This window comes from Oncorhynchus nerka, linkage group LG5 (assembly GCF_034236695.1).
Source record: "Oncorhynchus nerka isolate Pitt River linkage group LG5, Oner_Uvic_2.0, whole genome shotgun sequence".
NCBI lineage: Eukaryota > Metazoa > Chordata > Actinopteri > Salmoniformes > Salmonidae > Oncorhynchus > Oncorhynchus nerka.
Genome location: NC_088400.1, coordinates 65,642,928 through 65,664,376, shown reverse-complemented (window position 1 = coordinate 65,664,376; position 21,449 = coordinate 65,642,928).

Genomic DNA, 21,449 nt, shown 5'->3' with positions numbered 1-21,449 from the left:
TCCAACCTCTCTCTCTTTGTCTGTATCTCTCCCCCTCCCAATACTCCACTCCAACCCTCTCTCTCTCTTTGTCTGTATCTCTCCCCCTATACTCCACTCCATCCTCTCTCTCTTTGTCTGTATCTCTCCCCCTATACTCCACTCCAACCCTCTCTCTTTGTCTGTATCTCTCCCCCTATACTCCACTCCAACCTCTCTCTCTCTCTTTGTCTGTATCTCTCCCCCTATACTCCACTCCATCCTCTCTCTTTGTCTGTATCTCTCCCCCTATACTCCAACTCTCTCTCTCTTTGTCTGTATCTCTCCCCCTATACTCCACTCCATCCTCTCTTTCTCTGTTGTCTCTCCCCCTATACTCCACTCCAACCTCTCTCTCTCTTTTTGTCTGTATCTCTCTCCCCCTATACTCCACTCCAACCTCTCTCTCTCTCTTTGTCTGTATCTCTCCCCTATACTCCACTCCAACCTCTCTCTCTCTCTTTGTCTGTATCTCTCCCCCTATACTCCACTCCATCCTCTCTCTCTTTGTCTGTATCTCTCCCCCTATACTCCACTCCAACCTCCTCTCTCTTTGTCTGTATCTCTCCCCCTATACTCCACTCCAACCTCTCTCTCTCTTGTCTGTATCTCTCCCCCTATACTCCACTCCAACCTCTCTCTCTCTTTGTCTGTATCTCTCCCCTATACTCCACTCCAACCTCTCTCTCTTTGTCTGTATCTCTCCCCTATACTCCACTCCAACCTCTCTCTCTTTGTCTGTATCTCTCCCCCTATACTCCACTCCATCCTCTCTCTTTGCCTGTATCTCTCCCCCTATACTCCACTCCATCCCTCTCTCTTTGTCTGTATCTCTCCCCTATACTCCACTCCAACCTCTCTCTCTTTGTCTGTATCTCTCCCCTATACTCCACTCCAACCTCTCTCTCTCTCTGTCTGTATCTCTCCCCCTATACTCCACTCCAACCTCTCTCTCTCTCTTTGCCTGTATCTCTCCCCTATACTCCACTCCATCCTCTCTCTCTTTGCCTGTATCTCTCCCCTATACTCCACTCCATCCCTCTCTCTTTGTCTGTATCTCTCCCCTATACTCCACTCCAACCTCTCTCTTTGTCTGTATCTCTCCCCTATACTCCACTCCAACCTCTCTCTCTCTTGTCTGTATCTCTCCCCTATACTCACTCCAACCTCTCTCTCTCTTTGTCTGTATCTCTCCCCCTATACTCCACTCCAACCTCTCTCTCTCTCTCTTTGTCTGTATCTCTCCCCCTATACTCCACTCCATCCTCTCTCTCTCTTTGTCTGTATCTCTCCCCTATACTCCACTCCAACCTCTCTCTCTTTGTCTGTATCTCTCCCCCTATACTCCACTCCAACTCTTTCTCTCTCTTCTGTCTGTATCTCTCCCCCTATACTCCACTCCAACTCTCTCTCTCTTTGTCTGTATCTCTCCCCTATACTCCACTCCAACCTCTCTCTCTCTTTGTCTGTATCTCTCCCCTATACTCCACTCCATCCTCTACCCACTCCATCTCTCTTTGTCTGTATCTCTCCCCCTATACTCCACTCCAACCTCCTCTCTTTGTCTGTATCTCTCCCCCTATACTCCACTCCAACCTCTCTCTCTGCCTTGTCTGTATCTCTCCCCCTATACTCCACTCCAACCTCTCTCTCTCTTTGCCTGTATCTCTCCCCCTATCTCCCACTCCCCCCTCTCTTTGTCTGTATCTCTACTCCACTCCATCTCTCTCTCTTTGCCTGTATCTCCATCCTCTCTCTTTGCCTGTATCTCTCCCCTATACTCCACTCCAACTCTCTTTCTGTATCTCTCTCTTCCACTCCAACCTCTCTCTCTTTGCCTGTATCTCTCCCCTTATACTCCACTCCAACCTCTCTCTCTCTCTGTCTGTATCTCTCTCCCCTATACTCCACTCCAACCTCTCTCTCTCTTTGCCTGTATCTCTCCCCCTATACTCCACTCCATCCTCTCTCTCTCTTTGTCTGTATCTCTCCCCTATACTCCACTCCTCCTCTCTCTTTGTCTGTATCTCTCCCCTATACTCCACTCCAACCTCTCTCTCTCTCTTTGTCTGTATCTCTCCCCCTATACTCCACTCCAACCTCTCTCTCTCTGTCTGTATCTCTCCCCCTATACTCCACTCCATCCTCTCTCTCTCTCTTTGTCTGTATCTCTCCCCCTATACTCCACTCCAACCTCTCTCTCTCTTTGTCTGTATCTCTCCCCCTATACTCCACTCCAACCTCTCTCTCTCTTTGTCTGTATCTCTCCCCTATACTCCACTCCAACCTCTCTCTCTTTGTCTGTATCTCTCCCCTATACTCCACTCCATCCTCTCTCTCTCTCTTTGTCTGTATCTCCCCCTATACTCCACTCCAACCTCTCTCTCTTTGTCTGTATCTCTCCCCCTATACTCCACTCCAACCTCTCTCTCTCTTTGTCTGTATCTCTCCCCCTATACTCCACTCCAACCTCTCTCTCTTTGTCTGTATCTCTCCCCCTATACTCCACTCCAACCTCTCTCTCTCTCTGTCTGTATCTCTCCCCCTATACTCCACTCCATCCTCTCTCTCTCTTTGTCTGTATCTCTCCCCTTATACTCCACTCCAACCTCTCTCTCTCTTTGTCTGTATCTCTCCCCCTATACTCCACTCCATCCTCTCTCTTAGCCTGTATCTCTCCCCCTATACTCCACTCCATCCTCTCTCTCTTTGTCTGTATCTCTCCCCCTATACTCCACTCCATCCTCTCTCTCTTTGTCTGTATCTCTCCCCCTATACTCCACTCCATCCTCTCTCTTTGCCTGTATCTCTCCCCCTATACTCCACTCCATCCTCTCTCTCTTTGTCTGTATCTCTCCCCCTATACTCCACTCCATCCTCTCTCTTTGCCTGTATCTCTCCCCCTATACTCCACTCCAACCTCTCTCTCTTTGCCTGTATCTCTCCCCCTATACTCCTCTCCAACCTCTCTCTCTCTCTGTCTGTATCTCTCCCCCTATACTCCACTCCAACCTCTCTCTCTCTTTGCCTGTATCTCTCCCCCTATACTCCACTCCATCCTCTCTCTCTTTGCCTGTATCTCTCCCCCTATACTCCACTCCATCCTCTCTCTCTTTGTCTGTATCTCTCCCCCTATACTCCACTCCATCCTCTCTCTTTGCCTGTATCTCTCCCCCTATACTCCACTCCAACCTCTCTCTCTCTCTGTCTGTATCTCTCCCCCTATACTCCACTCCAACCTCTCTCTCTCTCTTTGCCTGTATCTCTCCCCCTATACTCCACTCCAACCTCTCTCTCTCTCTTTGCCTGTATCTCTCCCCCTATACTCCACTCCATCCTCTCTCTTTGCCTGTATCTCTCCCCCTATACTCCACTCCAACCTCTCTCTCTTTGCCTGTATCTCTCCCCCTATACTCCACTCCAACCTCTCTCTCTCTCTGTCTGTATCTCTCCCCTATACTCCACTCCATCCTCTCTCTCTTTGTCTGTATCTCTCCCCTATACTCCACTCCAACCTCTCTCTCTCTTTGTCTGTATCTCTCCCCTATACTCCACTCCATCCTCTCTCTTTGCCTGTATCTCTCCCCCTATACTCCACTCCATCTCTCTCTTTGCCTGTATCTCTCCCCCTATACTCCACTCCAACTCTCTCTCTTTGCCTGTATCTCTCCCCTTATACTCCTCTCCAACCTCTCTCTCTCTCTGTCTGTATCTCTCCCCTATACTCCACTCCAACCTCTCTCTCTCTCTTTGCCTGTATCTCTCCCCCTATACTCCACTCCATCCTCTCTCTCTTTGCCTGTATCTCTCCCCCTATACTCCACTCCATCCTCTCTCTCTTTGTCTGTATCTCTCCCCCTATACTCCACTCCATCCTCTCTCTTTGCCTGTATCTCTCCCCTATACTCCACTCCAACCTCTCTCTCTCTCTGTCTGTATCTCTCCCCTATACTCCACTCCAACCTCTCTCTCTCTTTGCCTGTATCTCTCCCCCTATACTCCACTCCAACCTCTCTCTCTCTGTCTGTATCTCTCCCCCTATACTCCACTCCAACCTCTCTCTCTCTTTGTCTGTATCTCTCCCCCTATACTCCACTCCATCCTCTCTCTTTGCCTGTATCTCTCCCCCTATACTCCACTCCATCCTCTCTCTTTGCCTGTATCTCTCCCCCTATACTCCACTCCAACCTCTCTCTCTTTGCCTGTATCTCTCCCCTTATACTCCTCTCCAACCTCTCTCTCTCTCTGTCTGTATCTCTCCCCCTATACTCCACTCCAACCTCTCTCTCTCTCTTTGCCTGTATCTCTCCCCCTATACTCCACTCCATCCTCTCTCTCTTTGCCTGTATCTCTCCCCCTATACTCCACTCCATCCTCTCTCTCTTTGTCTGTATCTCTCCCCCTATACTCCACTCCATCCTCTCTCTCTTTGCCTGTATCTCTCCCCCTATACTCCACTCCAACCTCTCTCTCTCTCTGTCTGTATCTCTCCCCCTATACTCCACTCCAACCTCTCTCTCTCTCTTTGCCTGTATCTCTCCCCCTATACTCCACTCCAACCTCTCTCTCTCTGTCTGTATCTCTCCCCCTATACTCCACTCCAACCTCTCTCCTCTCTTTGTCTGTATCTCTCCCCTATACTCCACTCCAACCTCTCTCTCTTTGTCTGTATCTCTCCCCTATACTCCACTCCAACCTCTCTCTCTTTGTCTGTATCTCTCCCCTATACTCCACTCCAACCTCTCTCTCTTTGTCTGTATCTCTCCCCCTATACTCCACTCCAACCTCTCTCTCTCTTTGTCTGTATCTCTCTCCCTATACTCCACTCCAACCTCTCTCTCTCTGTCTGTATCTCTCCCCCTATACTCCACTCCAACCTCTCTCTCTCTCTGTATCTCTCCCCCTATACTCCTCTCCAACCTCTCTCTCTCTCTGTATCTCTCCCCCTATACTCCACTCCAACCTCTCTCTCTCTCCTTCTCTCACTTCTCCTCGTTCATGAACATTTAAAAAAATGATTAATGTACACAACAATAAAACATGTATCTGTTATGAGTTATTCTGGGGTCACAGGTCAATAGGAGTGGTGGGATCCAGATATGTCTGGGAATATCAGGGCTTGTGGTTGGCTGACCTGATGGAGAGTGAAGATCTGGGAGAACATGGAATGGATTCCTCCATAAGGTCAGGGAGAGGGTGAGAGGGAGTGAGTGAGAGGGAGTGAGGGAGAGGGAGTGAGGGAGAGGGTGAGAGGGAGTGAGGGAGAGGGAGTAAGGGAGGGAGTGGACATTTATACTATGGTTGTCCGGACATGCCACAGTGATGAGAACTCAATCACACTTTACTTGACCCTTCTGTTTGAAGACCTACATAACACCATCATTAGAATGGTAGAACAGAGATCATAATATAAGGAATATAGTTTTCATTGAGAAACTGGCAGGCAGAAAATACTGGGAAAAGGCCTCACTGAGTTTTGGCAGAGTCTTACTAAGGAACAACTTAACCAGCAGGCTTGTAAACAATCCCAGACATTCAGCGGGGGTGGTGTGTGTGTGTGTCTGTGGTGTGTGTGTGTATGTGGTGTGTGTGTGTGTGTGTGTGCGTGCATGCATGTTTGTGTGTGTAGGTATTGGGCAGTGTGTGAGTGTGTGTGTGTGTGTGTGCGTGCATGCATGTTTGTGTGTGTAGGGATTGGGCAGTGTGTGAGTGTGTGTGTGTGTGTGTGTTAGTGAGTGTTAAATAACCCTTTCTGTAACAGGACAAGGGGTCAGATCACTTACTGGCAGTCTGCGTGACACACTGGTGGCTCAGTGTGTGTGTGTGTGTGTGTGTGTGTGTGTGTGTGTGTGTGTGTGATCTTAACCACCAACACACACTTAACTGTCACCAGCTTGGCATGGGCTCAAACAGTTGGTGTCATATACTCACAGGTAAGAGAGAAAAGACAGCGATAGAGAGGGAACGAGAGAGAGAGCATTCAGAAATGCTTTGATCTCTAGACCACGACCCTGACCACGACCCTGACCATGACCCTGACCACGACCCTGACCACGACCCTGACCACGACCGAGGCTGTCTCAGGGAGAGTTGGGATGGGGGTTAGGGTTTAATTTTTTTAATGTTTTATCCAACCTTTATTTAACTAGGCAAGTTAGTTAAGAACAAATTGTTATTTACAATGACGCCTACCCCGGCCAAACCCGGACGACGCTGGGACCAATTGTGCGTTGCCCTATGGACCTACCAATCATGGCCGGTTGTGATGCTACCTGGGTTAAGTTAAGGAGTTAGGTTAAAGGGTTAAGGTTAGGGTCAGGATGAGCTAAAAGGGTTAGGGTTAGGTGAAGGGTTAGATAACATGCAAAGTAGTTAAAATGTGTAAGTAGTTGAAAAGTTGCTAATTGGCTAAAATGCTACAGTTGTCCGTGATGAGATTCAAACTCACAACCTTTGGGTTGCTAGACGTTCGTGTTATACACCGACCCATCCACCCCAACCAACCACCCTACTTTCGTTTTTGCCTTACGTAACCATACCAAACGTAACATATCATACCACTGTCATTTGAGTGTCCCGGATGTACATTTGCGTATAGTCTATGAGACCAGGCTGTAGACACTTGTGTGAAATAGGACAAATATAAGCACCCTCCAAATGATTATTATTATTATTATTATATAGTCAATACAGGAGTGCATTCAGTAAGCCTTGGCCACAACAATGAACTAACGCTACTGAACACTTCTAAAGATCTCCCTCCCTTCCTTCTCTCTCTCTCTCTGACAAACACTCCTAGACAAACACCAACAGCCGTTCAGTACTGGTTTCCATTCCAGCATCCTGTCGTGATGAAGTCATGGATGAGCCATCGTTTAGCCATCCTGTCGCTCAGGCAAACACATGACAGAGGGATGAGGCATCGTTTAGCCATCCTGTCGCTCAGGAAAACACATGACAGAGGGATGAGCCATCGTTTAGCCATCCTGTCGCTCAGGAAAACACATGACAGAGGGATGAGCCATCGTTTAGCCATCCTGTCGCTCAGGAAAACACATGACAGAGGGATGAGCCATCGTTTAGCCATCCTGTCGCTCAGGAAAACACATGACAGAGGGATGAGCCATCGTTTAGCCATCCTGTCGCTCAGGAAAACACATGACAGAGGGATGAGCCATCGTTTAGCCATCCTGTCGCTCAGGAAAACACATGACAGAGGGATGAGCCATCGTTTAGCCATCCTGTCGCTCAGGAAAACACATGACAGAGGGATGAGCCATCGTTTAGCCATCCTGTCGCTCAGGAAAACACATGACAGAGGGATGAGCCATCGTTTAGCCATCCTGTCGCTCAGGAAAACACATGACAGAGGGATGAGCCATCGTTTAGCCATCCTGTCGCTCAGGAAAACACATGACAGAGGGATGAGCCATCGTTTAGCCATCCTGTCGCTCAGGAAAACACATGACAGAGGGATGAGCCATCGTTTAGCCATCCTGTCGCTCAGGAAAACACATGACAGAGGGATGAGCCATCGTTTAGCCATCCTGTCGCTCAGGAAAACACATGACAGAGGGATGAGCCATCGTTTAGCCATCCTGTCGCTCAGGAAAACACATGACAGAGGGATGAGCCATCGTTTAGCCATCCTGTCGCTCAGGAAAACACATGACAGAGGGATGAGCCATCGTTTAGCCATCCTGTCGCTCAGGAAAACACATGACAGAGGGATGAGCCATCGTTTAGCCATCCTGTCGCTCAGGAAAACACATGACAGAGGGATGAGCCATCGTTTAGCCATCCTGTCGCTCAGGAAAACACATGACAGAGGGATGAGGCATCGTTTAGCCATCCTGTCGCTCAGGAAAACACATGACAGAGGGATGAGCCATCGTTTAGCCATCCTGTCGCTCAGGAAAACACATGACAGAGGGATGAGCCATCGTTTAGCCATCCTGTCGCTCAGGAAAACACATGACAGAGGGATGAGGCATCGTTTAACAGGCCTGCCATTCAGGGAGCACAGAGAAGGCCTTTTGTTCCCCGACGGTTATACTAACGTTAGGATGAGGGGGCGACTGGTTAAAAGTGTGTGTTGCTCGCATTGAGATGTGAAGGTCTTTGTCTCACTGTGTGTGTCTCTCACAGAGTGATGTGAAGCATTCAGTCTCAGACTTTTCATTACTCAGCAGGCAGGAGGGAGAATCTTCCGGTAAGAGACCGCCTCCTAGACACTGGAAACACACACACACACACACACACACACACACACACACACACACACACACACACCGAGTCACCCACACCCTGAGTCACCCACACCCTGAGTCACCCACACCTGGCCCTCTCATCATACAAACGTATGTAATAAGCCCATCCCCCTATGTGTCTGTGTCTGTCAATCATAGGAGGCTTGATGAGAGGAGAAAGGAAACATTCAGACTGTGTTGAGACGAGGCCCTAGTTGACACTAATACAGTCAGACAGAGGAGAGGAAAACACATTCCTCTTAGTGACGACTCCACTAATTACACACATGTGTACTGAGAATTCATGTGTCATCATCAGCATTTGCGTGTGTTTCATCATAATGGAACTGGAGGAGACTGTAACTGAAATATTTAAGGTCCCATATCAGTAGTTATTCAGCAAGAGTCATTCATCAAACTATTTCTTGTATTAATCCCACGTGCTTTACCTACGGTGTTAAGGGATTGTCTATGTATTTGCTTGCTAACATGACTAGCTAGCCAGCCAAACAGAAGTGTTGATTGATAGATACAATTCCATCATTGATGTGGGAGACCCTGAAATTTAACATGTTGTCAGATCCCTGGTTTGTTCCCCCTCTCGATACCCAATAGGGTGACCTCCCCTAGACACTGACGTGGAGTCAGTTTTGCATTCCTTCATAATGGCTATGTTTCCCATTTCAGGACGGCAAGCTGATCCTAGATCAGGACGGCAAGCTGACCTTGGACAGCTCTGGGCAACTAGCACCCAGAGCCGTCCACTCCCGGGGGTTTGAACTGTGATCCCTGCTAATGTCCTAAACCACTGAACATGCTCTGTAAGTGGCTGGGGTCAGAGGTTAAGATAGCCGTGGCTTGTGGGAGCTCAGGAGCTCACACTGTGCTCAGCCTGCCTGCCTGTCTCCACGGTGACAGGTGAGAGGTGAGGAAAAGCACGACGTCACGTCTCATTGCCACTGTACTGTTTTCCCATTGCTATAGAGGACACAGATATCACATTGTAGGTTATATTTTAGCATTCTTTTTTTACATATTTTATTGTATTGTGAAATGTAAGAAACAAAATGGCATCCAAATTGACCCTTGGGGGATTGCTAGACCATAATGCATTTTATTGTTCATAGTCATGGGCTGGATAGTTGTGCAGACCAATTCACTGAAGAATACTTGACACTGTAAGTAAACGCAAGCAAGCACGCACATACTGAAAGCTGAGCTCTGTGGGGTCTTGCAGGCTAATGAGATGATGACTGTCAGCAGAATCTGTTTGTTTGTTCTCTCTCTCTCTCTCTCTCTCTCTCTCTCTCTCTCTCTCGCTCTCTCGCTCTAGCTCTCTCGCTCCCCCTTTCTCCCCCCTCCCTCTCTCTCTCTCTCTCGCACTCTAGCTCTCTCGCTCTCTCTCTCTCTCTTTCTACCCCTCTATTGCCCCTCTCTCTCTCTCTCTCTCTCTCTCTCTGCCTCCCCCTCTCTCTTCTCCCCTCTCTCTCTCTCCCCCTCTCCTCCCTCTCTCTCGCTCTCTCTCTCTTTCCCTCTCTCTCTCTATCCCTGTCTATCTCTCTCTCTCCCTCTCTCTCTCCCTCCATCTCTCTCTCCCTCCCTCCATCTCTCTCCCTCTCTCTCTCCACACCCCCCACTCTCTCCCTCCATCTCTCTCCCTCTCTCTCTCCACCCCCTCTCTCTCACTCTGTTTTCCCCTCTCCCCCTCTTTCTGTCAGTAAAAGAGGAGGGGGCAATTGGACGGGGGGAGTTGACTGAGCATGGCAAATGAGATAATTGGTCCCCAGTGGATTGGGAGAGAGGGGTTGATAAGGGGAGGGGGCTGGAGAGTGGGGGCGGGGGTGGATAGTTTGTGTTTCTATCTGGGTACTTTCTGGTGTATATGTATGTCTACAATACAGCTCTATGTAGCTGTGTTATGTTGTTGTATTTATGTGGGTGTATAGTATTGTTTGTGTTTATGTGGGTGTACTGTATTGGTTGTGTTTATGTGGGTGTACTGTATTGGTTGTGTTTATGTGGGTGTACTGTATTGGTTGTGTTTATGTGGGTGGACTGTATTGGTTGTATTTATGTGGGTGTACTGTATTAGTTGTGTTGATGTGGGTGGACTGTATTGGTTGTGTTGATGTGGGTGTACTGTATTGGTTGTGTTGGTGTGGGTGTACTGTATTGGTTGTGTTGATGTGGGTGGACTGTATTGGTTGTGTTGATGTGGGTGTACTGTATTGGTTGTGTTGATGTGGGTGGACTGTATTGGTTGTGTTGATGTGGGTGTACTGTATTGGTTGTGTTGATGTGGGTGGACTGTATTGGTTGTGTTGATGTGTTGATGTGTTGATGTGGACTGTATTGTGTTGTGTTGACTGTATTGGGTGGACTGTATTGGTTGTGTTGATGTGGGTGGACTGTATTGGTTGTGTTGTGTTGATATTGGGTGGACTGTATTGGTTTGTGTTGATGTGTTGGTGGACTGTATTGGTTGTGTTGATGTGGGTGAACTGTATTGGTTGTGTTGATGTGGGTGTACTGTATTGGTTGTGTTGATGTGGGTGGACTGTATTGGTTGTGTTGATGTGGGTGGACTGTATTGGTTGTGTTGATGTGGGTGGACTGTATTGGTTGTGTTGATGTGGGTGGACTGTATTGGTTGTGTTGATGTGGGTGGACTGTATTGGTTGTGTTGATGTGGGTGTACTGTATTGGTTGTGTTGATGTGGGTGGACTGTATTGGTTGTGTTGATGTGGGTGGACTGTATTGGTTGTGTTGATGTGGGTGGACTGTATTGGTTGTGTTGATGGGTGGACTGTATTGGTTGTGTTGATGTGGGTTGTATTGGTTGTGTTGATGTGGGTGGACTGTATTGGTTGTGTTGATGTGACTGTATTGGTTGTGTTGATGTGGGTGTACTGTATTGGTTGTGTTGATGTGGGTGGACTGTATTGGTTGTGTTGATGTGGGTGGACTGTATTGGTTGTGTTGATGTGGGTGGACTGTATTGGTTGTGTTGATGTGGGTGTACTGTATTGGTTGTGTTGATGTGGGTGGACTGTATTGGTTGTGTTGATGTGGGTGGACTGTATTGGTTGTGTTGATGTGGGTGGACTGTATTGGTTGTGTTGATGTGGGTGGACTGTATTGGTTGTGTTTATGTGGGTGTGGACTGTATTGGTTTGTTGATGTGGGTGTACTGTATTGGTTGTGTTGTGGGTGGACTGTATTGGTTGTGTTTATGTGGGTGTACTGTATTGGTTGTGTTGATGTGGGTGTACTGTATTGGTTGTGTTGATGTGGGTGTACTGTATTGGTTGTGTTGATGTGGGTGTACTGTATTGGTTGTGTTGATGTGTGGGTGGACTGTATTGGTTGTGTTGATGTGGGTGGACTGTATTGGTTGTGTTGATGGACTGTATTGGTTGTGGATGTGTACTGTATTGGTTGTGTTGATGTGGGTGTACTGTATTGGTTGTGTTGATGTGGGTGTACTGTATTGGTTGTGTTGATGTGGGTGGACTGTATTGGTTGTGTTGATGTGGGTGGACTGTATTGGTTGTGTTGATGTGGGTGTACTGTATTGGTTGTGTTGATGTGGGTGGACTGTATTGGTTGTGTTGATGTGGGTGGACTGTATTGGTTGTGTTGATGTGGGTGGACTGTATTTGTCAGTGCATCAGTGGAAGAGTGGAACAACAGGAGGGATAGAGTCTGTATACTGGGGTGTGAGTGAGTTCTCATTATGTCTCCTATAGTTAATGGATCTTTCCTAAAGGAGAACTAACGGTACATTGGGGAGTCACATAACATAATGCTTCCTCCTGACGGAGACTGATATACTACCCCCCAGGAACCAAAATGGTGCTAGGTATACGACAGAGGGAGGAACTTTATTACCGTGACACATCTTACCGTCCTGTCTACAGTTCATCTAACGGGGGCTAACGTCGCTGACAACTCTCCGGTGGCACAACTATTACGACATAACGATATGTCCTAATGACATTCACAACGTTTTGACGACATTGCCATATGTCATCACTTACGACATAACGGCAACCTGACGATAGCTAATGATGATAGGCTCCCAGAGGTGCCATTATACTGACTTACTGCACTCACACACACACACACACACACATACACACACACACACACACACACACACACACACACACACACACACACACACACACACACACACACACACACACACACACACACACACACACACACACACACACACACACACACACACACATACACTGAACTAACGACTGGCAGGTCAGATAACGATCACTATAACCATCCCATCTTCCCTCCCAACTCATAAAAACAGACGACTCTAACACTCCTGTTGAGGGTACAGTGATGGTTGGACTGGTCTTAAGGGACTATAGGATTATAGTGCAGTCATTATCTCAGTAACTATGGTCACAAACCATCTTCGCTTTAAGTGGACACGTGTTGTTTTGCACTGTGTGTGTGTGTGTGTTTGTGTGTGTTTGTGTGTGTAGACGTGAATGGGGTCTGGAAAATGGCATAAGACTCTCCTTGCACCTGTCCATTGTACTCTCTCTCTCTCTCTCTCTCTCTCTCTCTCTTTCTCACTCTATTACAAAGATCAAAGGCATCTGAGGCGTTGGGGCTAATTATCTAAAGCTACCTGCAGACACACACACTCACAGCGGTATAATTACAGGCCTGCAGGTAAGGAGAGTTAAACAGAGAGCCAACAGGTGGGCCCTATCATGTTCTACGAGAACACACCTCTACAGAGAGAGAGAGAGAGAGAGAGAGAGAGAGAGAGAGAGAGGAGAGAGAGGGAGAGAGTGAGAGAGGGGGAGAGGGAGGGAGAGGGAGGAGAAACGGGGAGAGAAAGAGAGAGAGAGGGAGAGGGAGGAGAAAAAGAGAGATGGAGCAGAAAGAGAGAGGGGGGGGAAAGAGAGAGAGAGAGGGAGAGGGGAGAGAGAGGGAAGAGAAAGAGAGAGAAAGAGTGAGAGGGGAGAGAGAGGGAGGAGAAAGAGAGAGATGGAGCAGAAAGAGAGAGGGGGAGAAAGAGAGAGAGAGGGGGAGAAAGAGAGAGGGAGAGGGGAGAGAGAGGGAGGAGAAAGAGAGAGATGGAGCAGAAAGAGAGAGGGGGAGAAAGAGAGAGAGAGGGGGAGAAAGAGAGAGGGAGAGGGGAGAGAGAGGGAGGAGAAAGAGAGAGAAAGAGAAAGAGAGGGAGGAGAAAGAGAGGCAGGGGGAGAGAGGTGGAGAGAGAGAAATAGCGAGAGAAACAAGAGCGATAGGGACATACTTATTTGAATACTCATCTCTGACAGAGAAGCTTCTTTGTCCTTGCATCCTCAGACAGTTTCTTCATTTCCATAGTTATTAGAAACACCTATGAAGGTATCACGGTACAGTAGGGTATTTGTGGTCACGTCAACTACTCTGTGAGCTAGACCCATCACTGCTGATACTGTTACTCTGGCCACAGCATGGCTTAGGTATAACCACAGACCAGCGCTTACTATGATTGACAATAAACAATGACAGTCTCTCACTTTTAAATGAGAACCATAGTGGAACATCAGCAAGTTGAATCTGGGTTCAGCAGAGCCTGGTGTGACTGTAAATCTGATCTATGATCTGTGCTGTGGTGGTCAGATGGGCTTGTAAGGCCACAGTGCCTCAGCTAAATGGCATGCGGTGGCAGTGGCTAGCCGCAGCGGGACACACACACTGGTCTCTCTCGTTTTCCTCTCTCCTCTCCTCCAGTCTCCTCTCAGTTTTCAGTTGCAGTGAAAATGTCCTCTTCCTCTTTTCAGCATTGCAGTACTGGGTCAACAGCCTCCCTTATGCAAAACACCTCTTCGCCTGGCTGCCCTCTTACATAGACAGCCATGGTCTGCTCGCAATACAAACCAAAGCAACGGAAAGGCTCCTAGTGTCTGAAAAAAGACAGGTATGTGTGAGAAATATGGGTGATGATCGCTCCACCTTGCCTAACAATAACCTAACAGGACTAACCCATGCAGAGTTACCAGGGTTGGAGACCACTGCCTTACAGCAGGCGGAGGTCTGTCTGTCTGTCGGTCTGCCTGTTTATCTATCTGTCTTTCTGTCCGTCCGTCTATCTGTGTGAGTCAGCATCTCAGTCTCTAAGAGAAACAGAGGGAGAGAGAGTAATAGAACATTGTGAATATGTTACATAGTTATTATGGACTTCATCAGGCAGATGGTTCTGGGTTACTGGTACCATCAGTAGTCAGACCATCTGGATTTGACATCAACATGACTGGGACCCATGAGAAACTAACCATTCACATTCAAAACACACATTAATGCACGCACGTACACAGGCACGCATGCAAGCACTCACACACATTATTGACGAGGCAACTCATCCATGACACCCCCCACATCTAATTACAGACCCACACTGTAACTCAGCCTTACTCATTGGCTCCTGCCATCCCCAGTGGACAATGGACCCTTCTGGGGGAATGAGGCGCTAGACAGATATGTGTGGAGGAGATGTGTGTAGACAGATCAGATGTAGAGGATAAAGCTGAGGGATTCAGCTCTCTGACTTCCTTTCTCCCTCTCTGACTCTCCTCACCACCGTGGCTTGGGCCTGCACTGACACCTGTAGGCCAACAGTGGAACTGCATCCTCACAGAACTTCACTTCTAAGATATATATATATATATATTTTAAAAGATAAATAACAATGAACACCTTACAAACCCATAATCTTATAGAATCCATTTGGGCAGGAATTGTGCGGTTCACAATGTTTCTGTATGCTTTGCCATGTAGTTGAATTGGTTGTGCATGTAATCTGATGTCATCTCTCGTGGACACAATGTTGGCAGGAAATGACAAACTTTCGCAAGCTAATTTTGCTTCTGGGTAACCGAGATGATGCCAATATGACCCATTTAGAGTTCTCACCGTAGCTGTAGTGGTGTGTTTGTTGGGCTGTTGGCCTGTTGCCTGTTGTTGACTAGCAAAGTGACGCTACTGTGGAAGAGGTTTCTGGTAACTACCTCATTGAGAGGAGCCAAGGCTATTAGCTCTGTGTGTGTGAGAAATCCCATGGTAATACAGTCTCTCTGCCAGGCAGCACACACACACATGCTGGGGAAGAAATAGCAGGCCAAGACCAAACAGACAAACTCAATTATTTTCTATCTGGTTTTCTTCTCTACAATTTCCTTTTGCACTATTTCGTTCAACTGGACCTGACTCAACAATACTATTCGGTTCTGTTATATTCTATTCATCTCAGCAGTGTTCAGTTCCTCAGTGTAGTGTTCTACTGGACCTGACTCAACAATACTATTCGGTTCTGTTGTATTCTATTCATCTCAGCAGTGTTGTATTCCTCTGTGTAGTGTTCTACTGTCGAAGGCTATGAGACTGTGATTCAGTGTACAGTCTAGCAGGCTGTAGAACAGAGTAGATCTGGCCAGGCTGCACTCAGACTCCAAAGGCTAAAGATTAGCTTCAGTTTGGCTCAAGTATACAGGGCTGCTGCCTGCGGTCTGGCTAGCCACACACGCACACGCACACGCACAAATAAGCATTACTCCTTTTCACTTTGTGTATCGTTTCAGTATTTTATTGCCCCATCAGTCTAGTGTGTTGCTTCAGTAGCACCCTCACCTATCTGCCCAGGGCAGCCATTGTGTACACAGGATGCCTGTACCACTGTGGGCAGGAGAGATAGTGGAGGCCTCACTGAAGCCAGGGACATTCCTAATGAACGTGTCCCATTATCAGCACTCCCACCCTGGGGTGATGAAGCTGTCCGTCAGGGCCCTCCCCCATGACATCTCTGGCACCTTCTGTTTCCTCAGAGCGGTTCACACCATTCACACAGACACAACAACACAACAGGAGCGTGTTGTAAAACTGTTGACTGCCAGCAGCCGTTAGAGTCATGATAGATGATGGAGCGAAGCAGCAAAAAGGGAGGGAAACTGTGTGAACGAAAAACTGTACCCACTGGTCACACACTGGTTGAATCAACGTTGTTTCCAAGTCATTTCAAGGAAATGTGTGTGTGTGTGTGTTTGGTTGCTGGATGTGTGTTAGTGTGTGTGTGTGTGTGTGTGTGTGTTTGGTTGCGTTGCGTTGCTGTGTTTATGCTAGTGTGTGTGTGTTTGGTTGCGTTGCTGTGTATATGTTTGTGTGTGTGTGTGGTTGGTTGCGTGGCTGTGTTTGTGTATGTGTGTGTGTTTGGTTGCTGTGTGTGTGTGTGTGTTAATGTGTGTGTGTGTTTGGTTGCGTGGCTGTGTATTGTGTTTGTATGTGAGTGTGTGTTTGGTTGCTGTGTTAATGTGAGTGTGTGTATGTTTGGTTGTGTGGCTGTGTGTGTGTGTGAGTATGTGTTTGGTTGCGTGGCTTTGTGTGTCTATGAGTTGAGCAGCAGTAGTCGATCGTGAATCAAAAACACCTGTTCCTCTTTCACACGCCTCTATTATAAGAGGCGGATGGGAAGAAGTGTTACTGCTATTCACAGTAGACACACACACACACACACACACACACACAGTCCAGTCTCTTTCATCCTTTCACTACCCGTCTGTGGGAATTGACCCTTTGACCTCCTTTCTGCAGTAATGGGAGTGTGTGTTTGGTCGTGTGTGTCTTTATTGGGCTGTCTTGTGGTTGGTCTAAGCAGGCTTTGCGTGTCAAGCCATCTTCCTCTTCTCTTTCAAACTGGACTTCAACTTCTGCTTTTATCAGACTGACCGCATAGCTTCTGAGATGACGTCTGTGTATGGTTATAATTTATACTTTATTCAAATATATTTCTCTCCTGTCCTCTCCTGTTCTTTCCTCTCCTCTCCCCTCCCCTTCTCCTTAATTGTCTCTCCTTCCTGTCGCTCCCTTCTACTCTCCTCCCCTCCCCTTCTCCTTCATTGTCTCTCCTGTCCTCTCCTTCCTGTCGCTCCCTTCTCCTCTCCTCCCCTTCTCCTTCATTGTCTCTCCTGTCCTCTCCTTCCTGTCGCTCCCTTCTCCTCTCCTCCCCTTCTCCTTCATTGTCTCTCCTGTCCTCTCCTTCCTGTCGCTCCCTTCTCCTCTCCTCCCCTCCCCTTCATTGTCTCCCCTGTCCTCTCCTTCCTGTCGCTCCCCTCTCCTCTCCCCTCCCCTTCTCCTTAATTGTCTCTCCTGTCCTCTCCTTCCTGTCGCTCCCTTCTCCTCTCCTCCTCTCTGACAGTTGTTTACAGCAGACACCTCATCCTGCAGAGTGTTATTATGGTCTCACTGCTCCCCCACATCTGCCTGGTAACCCAATGCTGAAATATGTATCTGAAGCATATTTAATGAATTATGCATCCCTTATTTACTAATGGGCCTATCGACTGCAGGGTCAAACTTCCCTGCTAGGGTATCAGTGTGCAGGGAGAGAGAAGGGGGAGAGGGAGGGAGGGACAGACAGAGAGAGAAAGATGGAGGAAGAGAAAGACCAGCCTTAAAAAGGTTTCACTTCTCCCCTGAGGCATCTCTCTCTCTCACTTTCTTTCTCTGACTCCTATGTCTCTCATAGCAGTGGATATTTATGTTTTCCTCGAACATAAAGAGATTATTTTAGCAAGAGGTATTCTTCCTCTCCTTGGCTCTTCCTTCACTCACTCAGGAGACAGAGAAAAATACTTCTGCACCTCCTGCAGGGTGTTTTGGGTAATAACAGTCAACTAACATGACACAATCAATCACTGTTGATTTTTAAATGGTTGATTTCAAACTTTTACCTTTCAGTTGACTGAGTATCATTTACATCAACCATATTGGGAAGAGAGGGAAAGGAGAGGAGAGGAGAGGAGAGGAGAGGAGAGGAGAGGAGAAGGGAGGGGAGGAGAGGAGGGAGGAGAAATGAGAGGAGAGGAGAGGAGAGGAGAGGAGAGGAGAGGAGAGGAGAGGAGAGGAGGAGGGGAGAGGGGAGAGGAGAGGAGAAGGGAGGATAGGAGGGAGGGGAGGGAAGGGGAGGGGAGGGAAGGGGAGGGAGGGGAGATGAGGGATGATTACGGGAAGAGAAAAACTGCAATGAGTTTGTTTCCTGGACTGGCCACAATTAAATATGAAGAAAAGTAAAAGACAAAGGATTTTGGTCCACGTGTCCTAGACTTAAAGACGCTGTGGACTGTCACAGCAATGCTGATCTGATGTTCCAAGTGTTCTAAACTTGAAGACGCCGTGGACTGTCACAGCAATGCTGATCTGATGGTCCAAGTGTCCTAGACTTAAAGACTCCGTGGACTGTCACAGCAATGCTGATCTGATGGTCCAAGTGTCCTAGACTTAAAGACTCCGTGGACTGTCACAGCAATGCTGATCTGATGGTCCATGTGTCCTAGACTTAAAGACTCCGTGGACTGTCACAGCAATGCTGATCTGATTGGAGAGTGGAAAGGGAGTCAGAAGAGAAAGATAGTCACGGAGGTAGAGAGAACGAGAGAGACGCAGATAAAGACTAACTATAGATAGAAAGATGGAGACTGGGAATGCTAAAAAACAGAGACACAGATTAAAGGGATAAAAAGAGGGGTATAGAGTGAGAGAGGGCAGGAGAGAACAGGGTGACCAGAAGGAGTCTGCTAGTCCAGTGAGTCAGGCTGTCGGCTGTCTGTTGGGTTAGGCCCAGCCCTGCTCTCTTATCTGAGATGGATCCTCCTCCTCCTACCCCCAGTGGCACCAAGACCCTGGATCAATGGGGCCAGACCTGGAGTCAGGCCGTCTGTGTGTGTTTGTGTGTGTGTGTCATATGGACCGTCCCAATAGGACCGGAGCCACTGCGGGTCGTTGGGACTGGATAGTGTTACACACCGACCCAAACGGTCAGGACAATCTATGACCTTAAATACAGTACCAAGGCCTCCCGAGTGGCGCAGTGGTCTAAGGCACTAGCTGTGCCACTAGAGATTCTGGGTTCGAGCCTAGAATCTGTCGCAGCTGGCCGCGACCGGGAGACCCATGGGGTGGCGTACAATTGGCCCAGTGTCGTCCGGGTTAAGGGAGGGTTTGGCTGGCAGGGATGTATTTGTCCCATCGTGCACTAGCGACTCCTGTGGCGGGCCGGGTGCAGTGCATGCTGACACGGTCGCCAGGTGTACGGTGTTTCCTCCGAAACATTGGTGCGGCTGGATTCCGGGTTAAGTGGGCATTGTGTCAAGAAGCAGTGCGGTTTGGTTGGGTTGTGTTTCGGAGGAAGCACGGCTCTTGACCTTCGCCTCTCACGAGTCCGTACGGGAGTTGCAGCAATGAGACAAGACTGTAACAACCAATTGGATACCACGAATTTGGGGAGACAAAGGGGTAAAAAAAAGAAGTTAAATAAATAAATACAGTACCAGTCAAAAGTTTGGACACACCTACTCATTCAAGGGTTTTTCTTTATTTTGACTATTTTGTACATTGTAGAATAATAGTGAAGATGTTTGTGTGTGTGTGTGTGTGTATGTGTGTATGAATCTATTTTCCTCCACAGACAAAGCGTCTCCATCTCTCCAACCCCTCAAATAAAACAGTCTCTTGTTTTTCCAGTATTCATCTACTTCAACAATCAAATATATTGACACAGATCAACTCACTGGAGCTCTTCCTTCCAGTCTGATAGATGCACACACACACACACACACGCGCACACACACACGCGCGCGCACACACACACACACGCGCACACACACGCTGTGGTCACAAAGACAGTTGTTCTTGGTCCAAACACAGACACACACTCTGACTCCAGGCGTGTCTCATCAACTAATGAATACACACAAACGTCCTGTAATACAGTGCCAGTCCAAAGTTTGTACACGCCTACTCATTCCAGGGGTTTTCTTTACTTTGACTATTTTCTACATTGTAGAATAATACTGAAGAGATCAAAACTATGAAATAACACATATGGAATCATGTAGTAACAGAAAAAAGTGTTAAACAAATCTAAATATATGTTATATTTTAGATTACTTTAAGTAGCCAACCTTGATGACAGCTTTGCACACTCTTGGCATTCTCTCAACCAGCTTCATGAGGAATGCTTTTCCAACAGGCTTGACAGAGTTCCCACATATGCTGAGCACTTGTTGGCTGCTTTTCCTTCACTCTCAATTGGGTTGATGTCAGATGATTGTGAAGGCCAGGAATCTGATGCAGCACTTCATCACTCTCCTTCTTGGTCGAATAGCCCTTACACAGCCTGGAGGTGTGTTGAGTCATTGTCCTGTTGAAAAACAAATTATAGTCCCACTAAGCGCAAACCAGATGGGATGGCGTATTGCTGCAGAATGCTGTGGTAGCCATGCTGGTTAAGTGTGCCTTGAATTCTAAATAAATCTCAGACAGTGTCACCAGCAAAGCACCCCTACACCATCACACCTCCTCCTCCATGCTTCACGGTGGGAACCACATATGAAGAGATCATCCATTCACCTACTCTGCGTCTCACAAAGACACCGCGGTTGGAACCAAAAATCTCAAATTTGGACTCATCAGACTGAAGGACAGGTTTCCACCAGTCTAATGTCCATTGCTCGTGTTTCTTGGCCCAAGCAAGTCTCTTCTTCTTATTGGTGTCCTTTAGTAGTGGTTTCTTTGCAGCAATTCGACCATGAAAGCCTGATTCCTCTGCAGCAGAGGTAACTCTGGGTCTTCCATTCCTGTGGCGGTCCTCATGAGAGACAGTTTCGTCATAGTGCTTAATGGTATTAGGGACTGCACTTGAAGAAACTTTCAATGTTCTTGAAATTTTCCTGATTGACTGACCTTCATGTCCAAAAGTAATGATAGACTGTTGTTTCTCTTTGCTTATTTGAGCTGTTCTTGCCATAATATGGACTTGGTATTTTACCAAATAGGGCTATCTTCTGTATACCACCCCTACCTTATCACAACACAACTGATTGGCTCAAACACAAGAAGAAAATAAATTCCACTATTTAACAAGGCACACCTGTTAATTGAAATCCATTCCAGGTGACTACCTCATGAAGCTGGTTGAGAGAATGCCAAGAGTGTGAAAATCTGTCAAGGCAAAGGGTGGCTACTTTGAAGAATCTCAAATATAACATATATTTTGATTTGTTTAACACTTTTTTGGTTACTTCATGATGTGCCATTTCATAGTTGTGATGTCTTCAGTATTATTCTACAATGTAGAAAATAGTCAAAGTAAAGAAAAACCCTGGAAT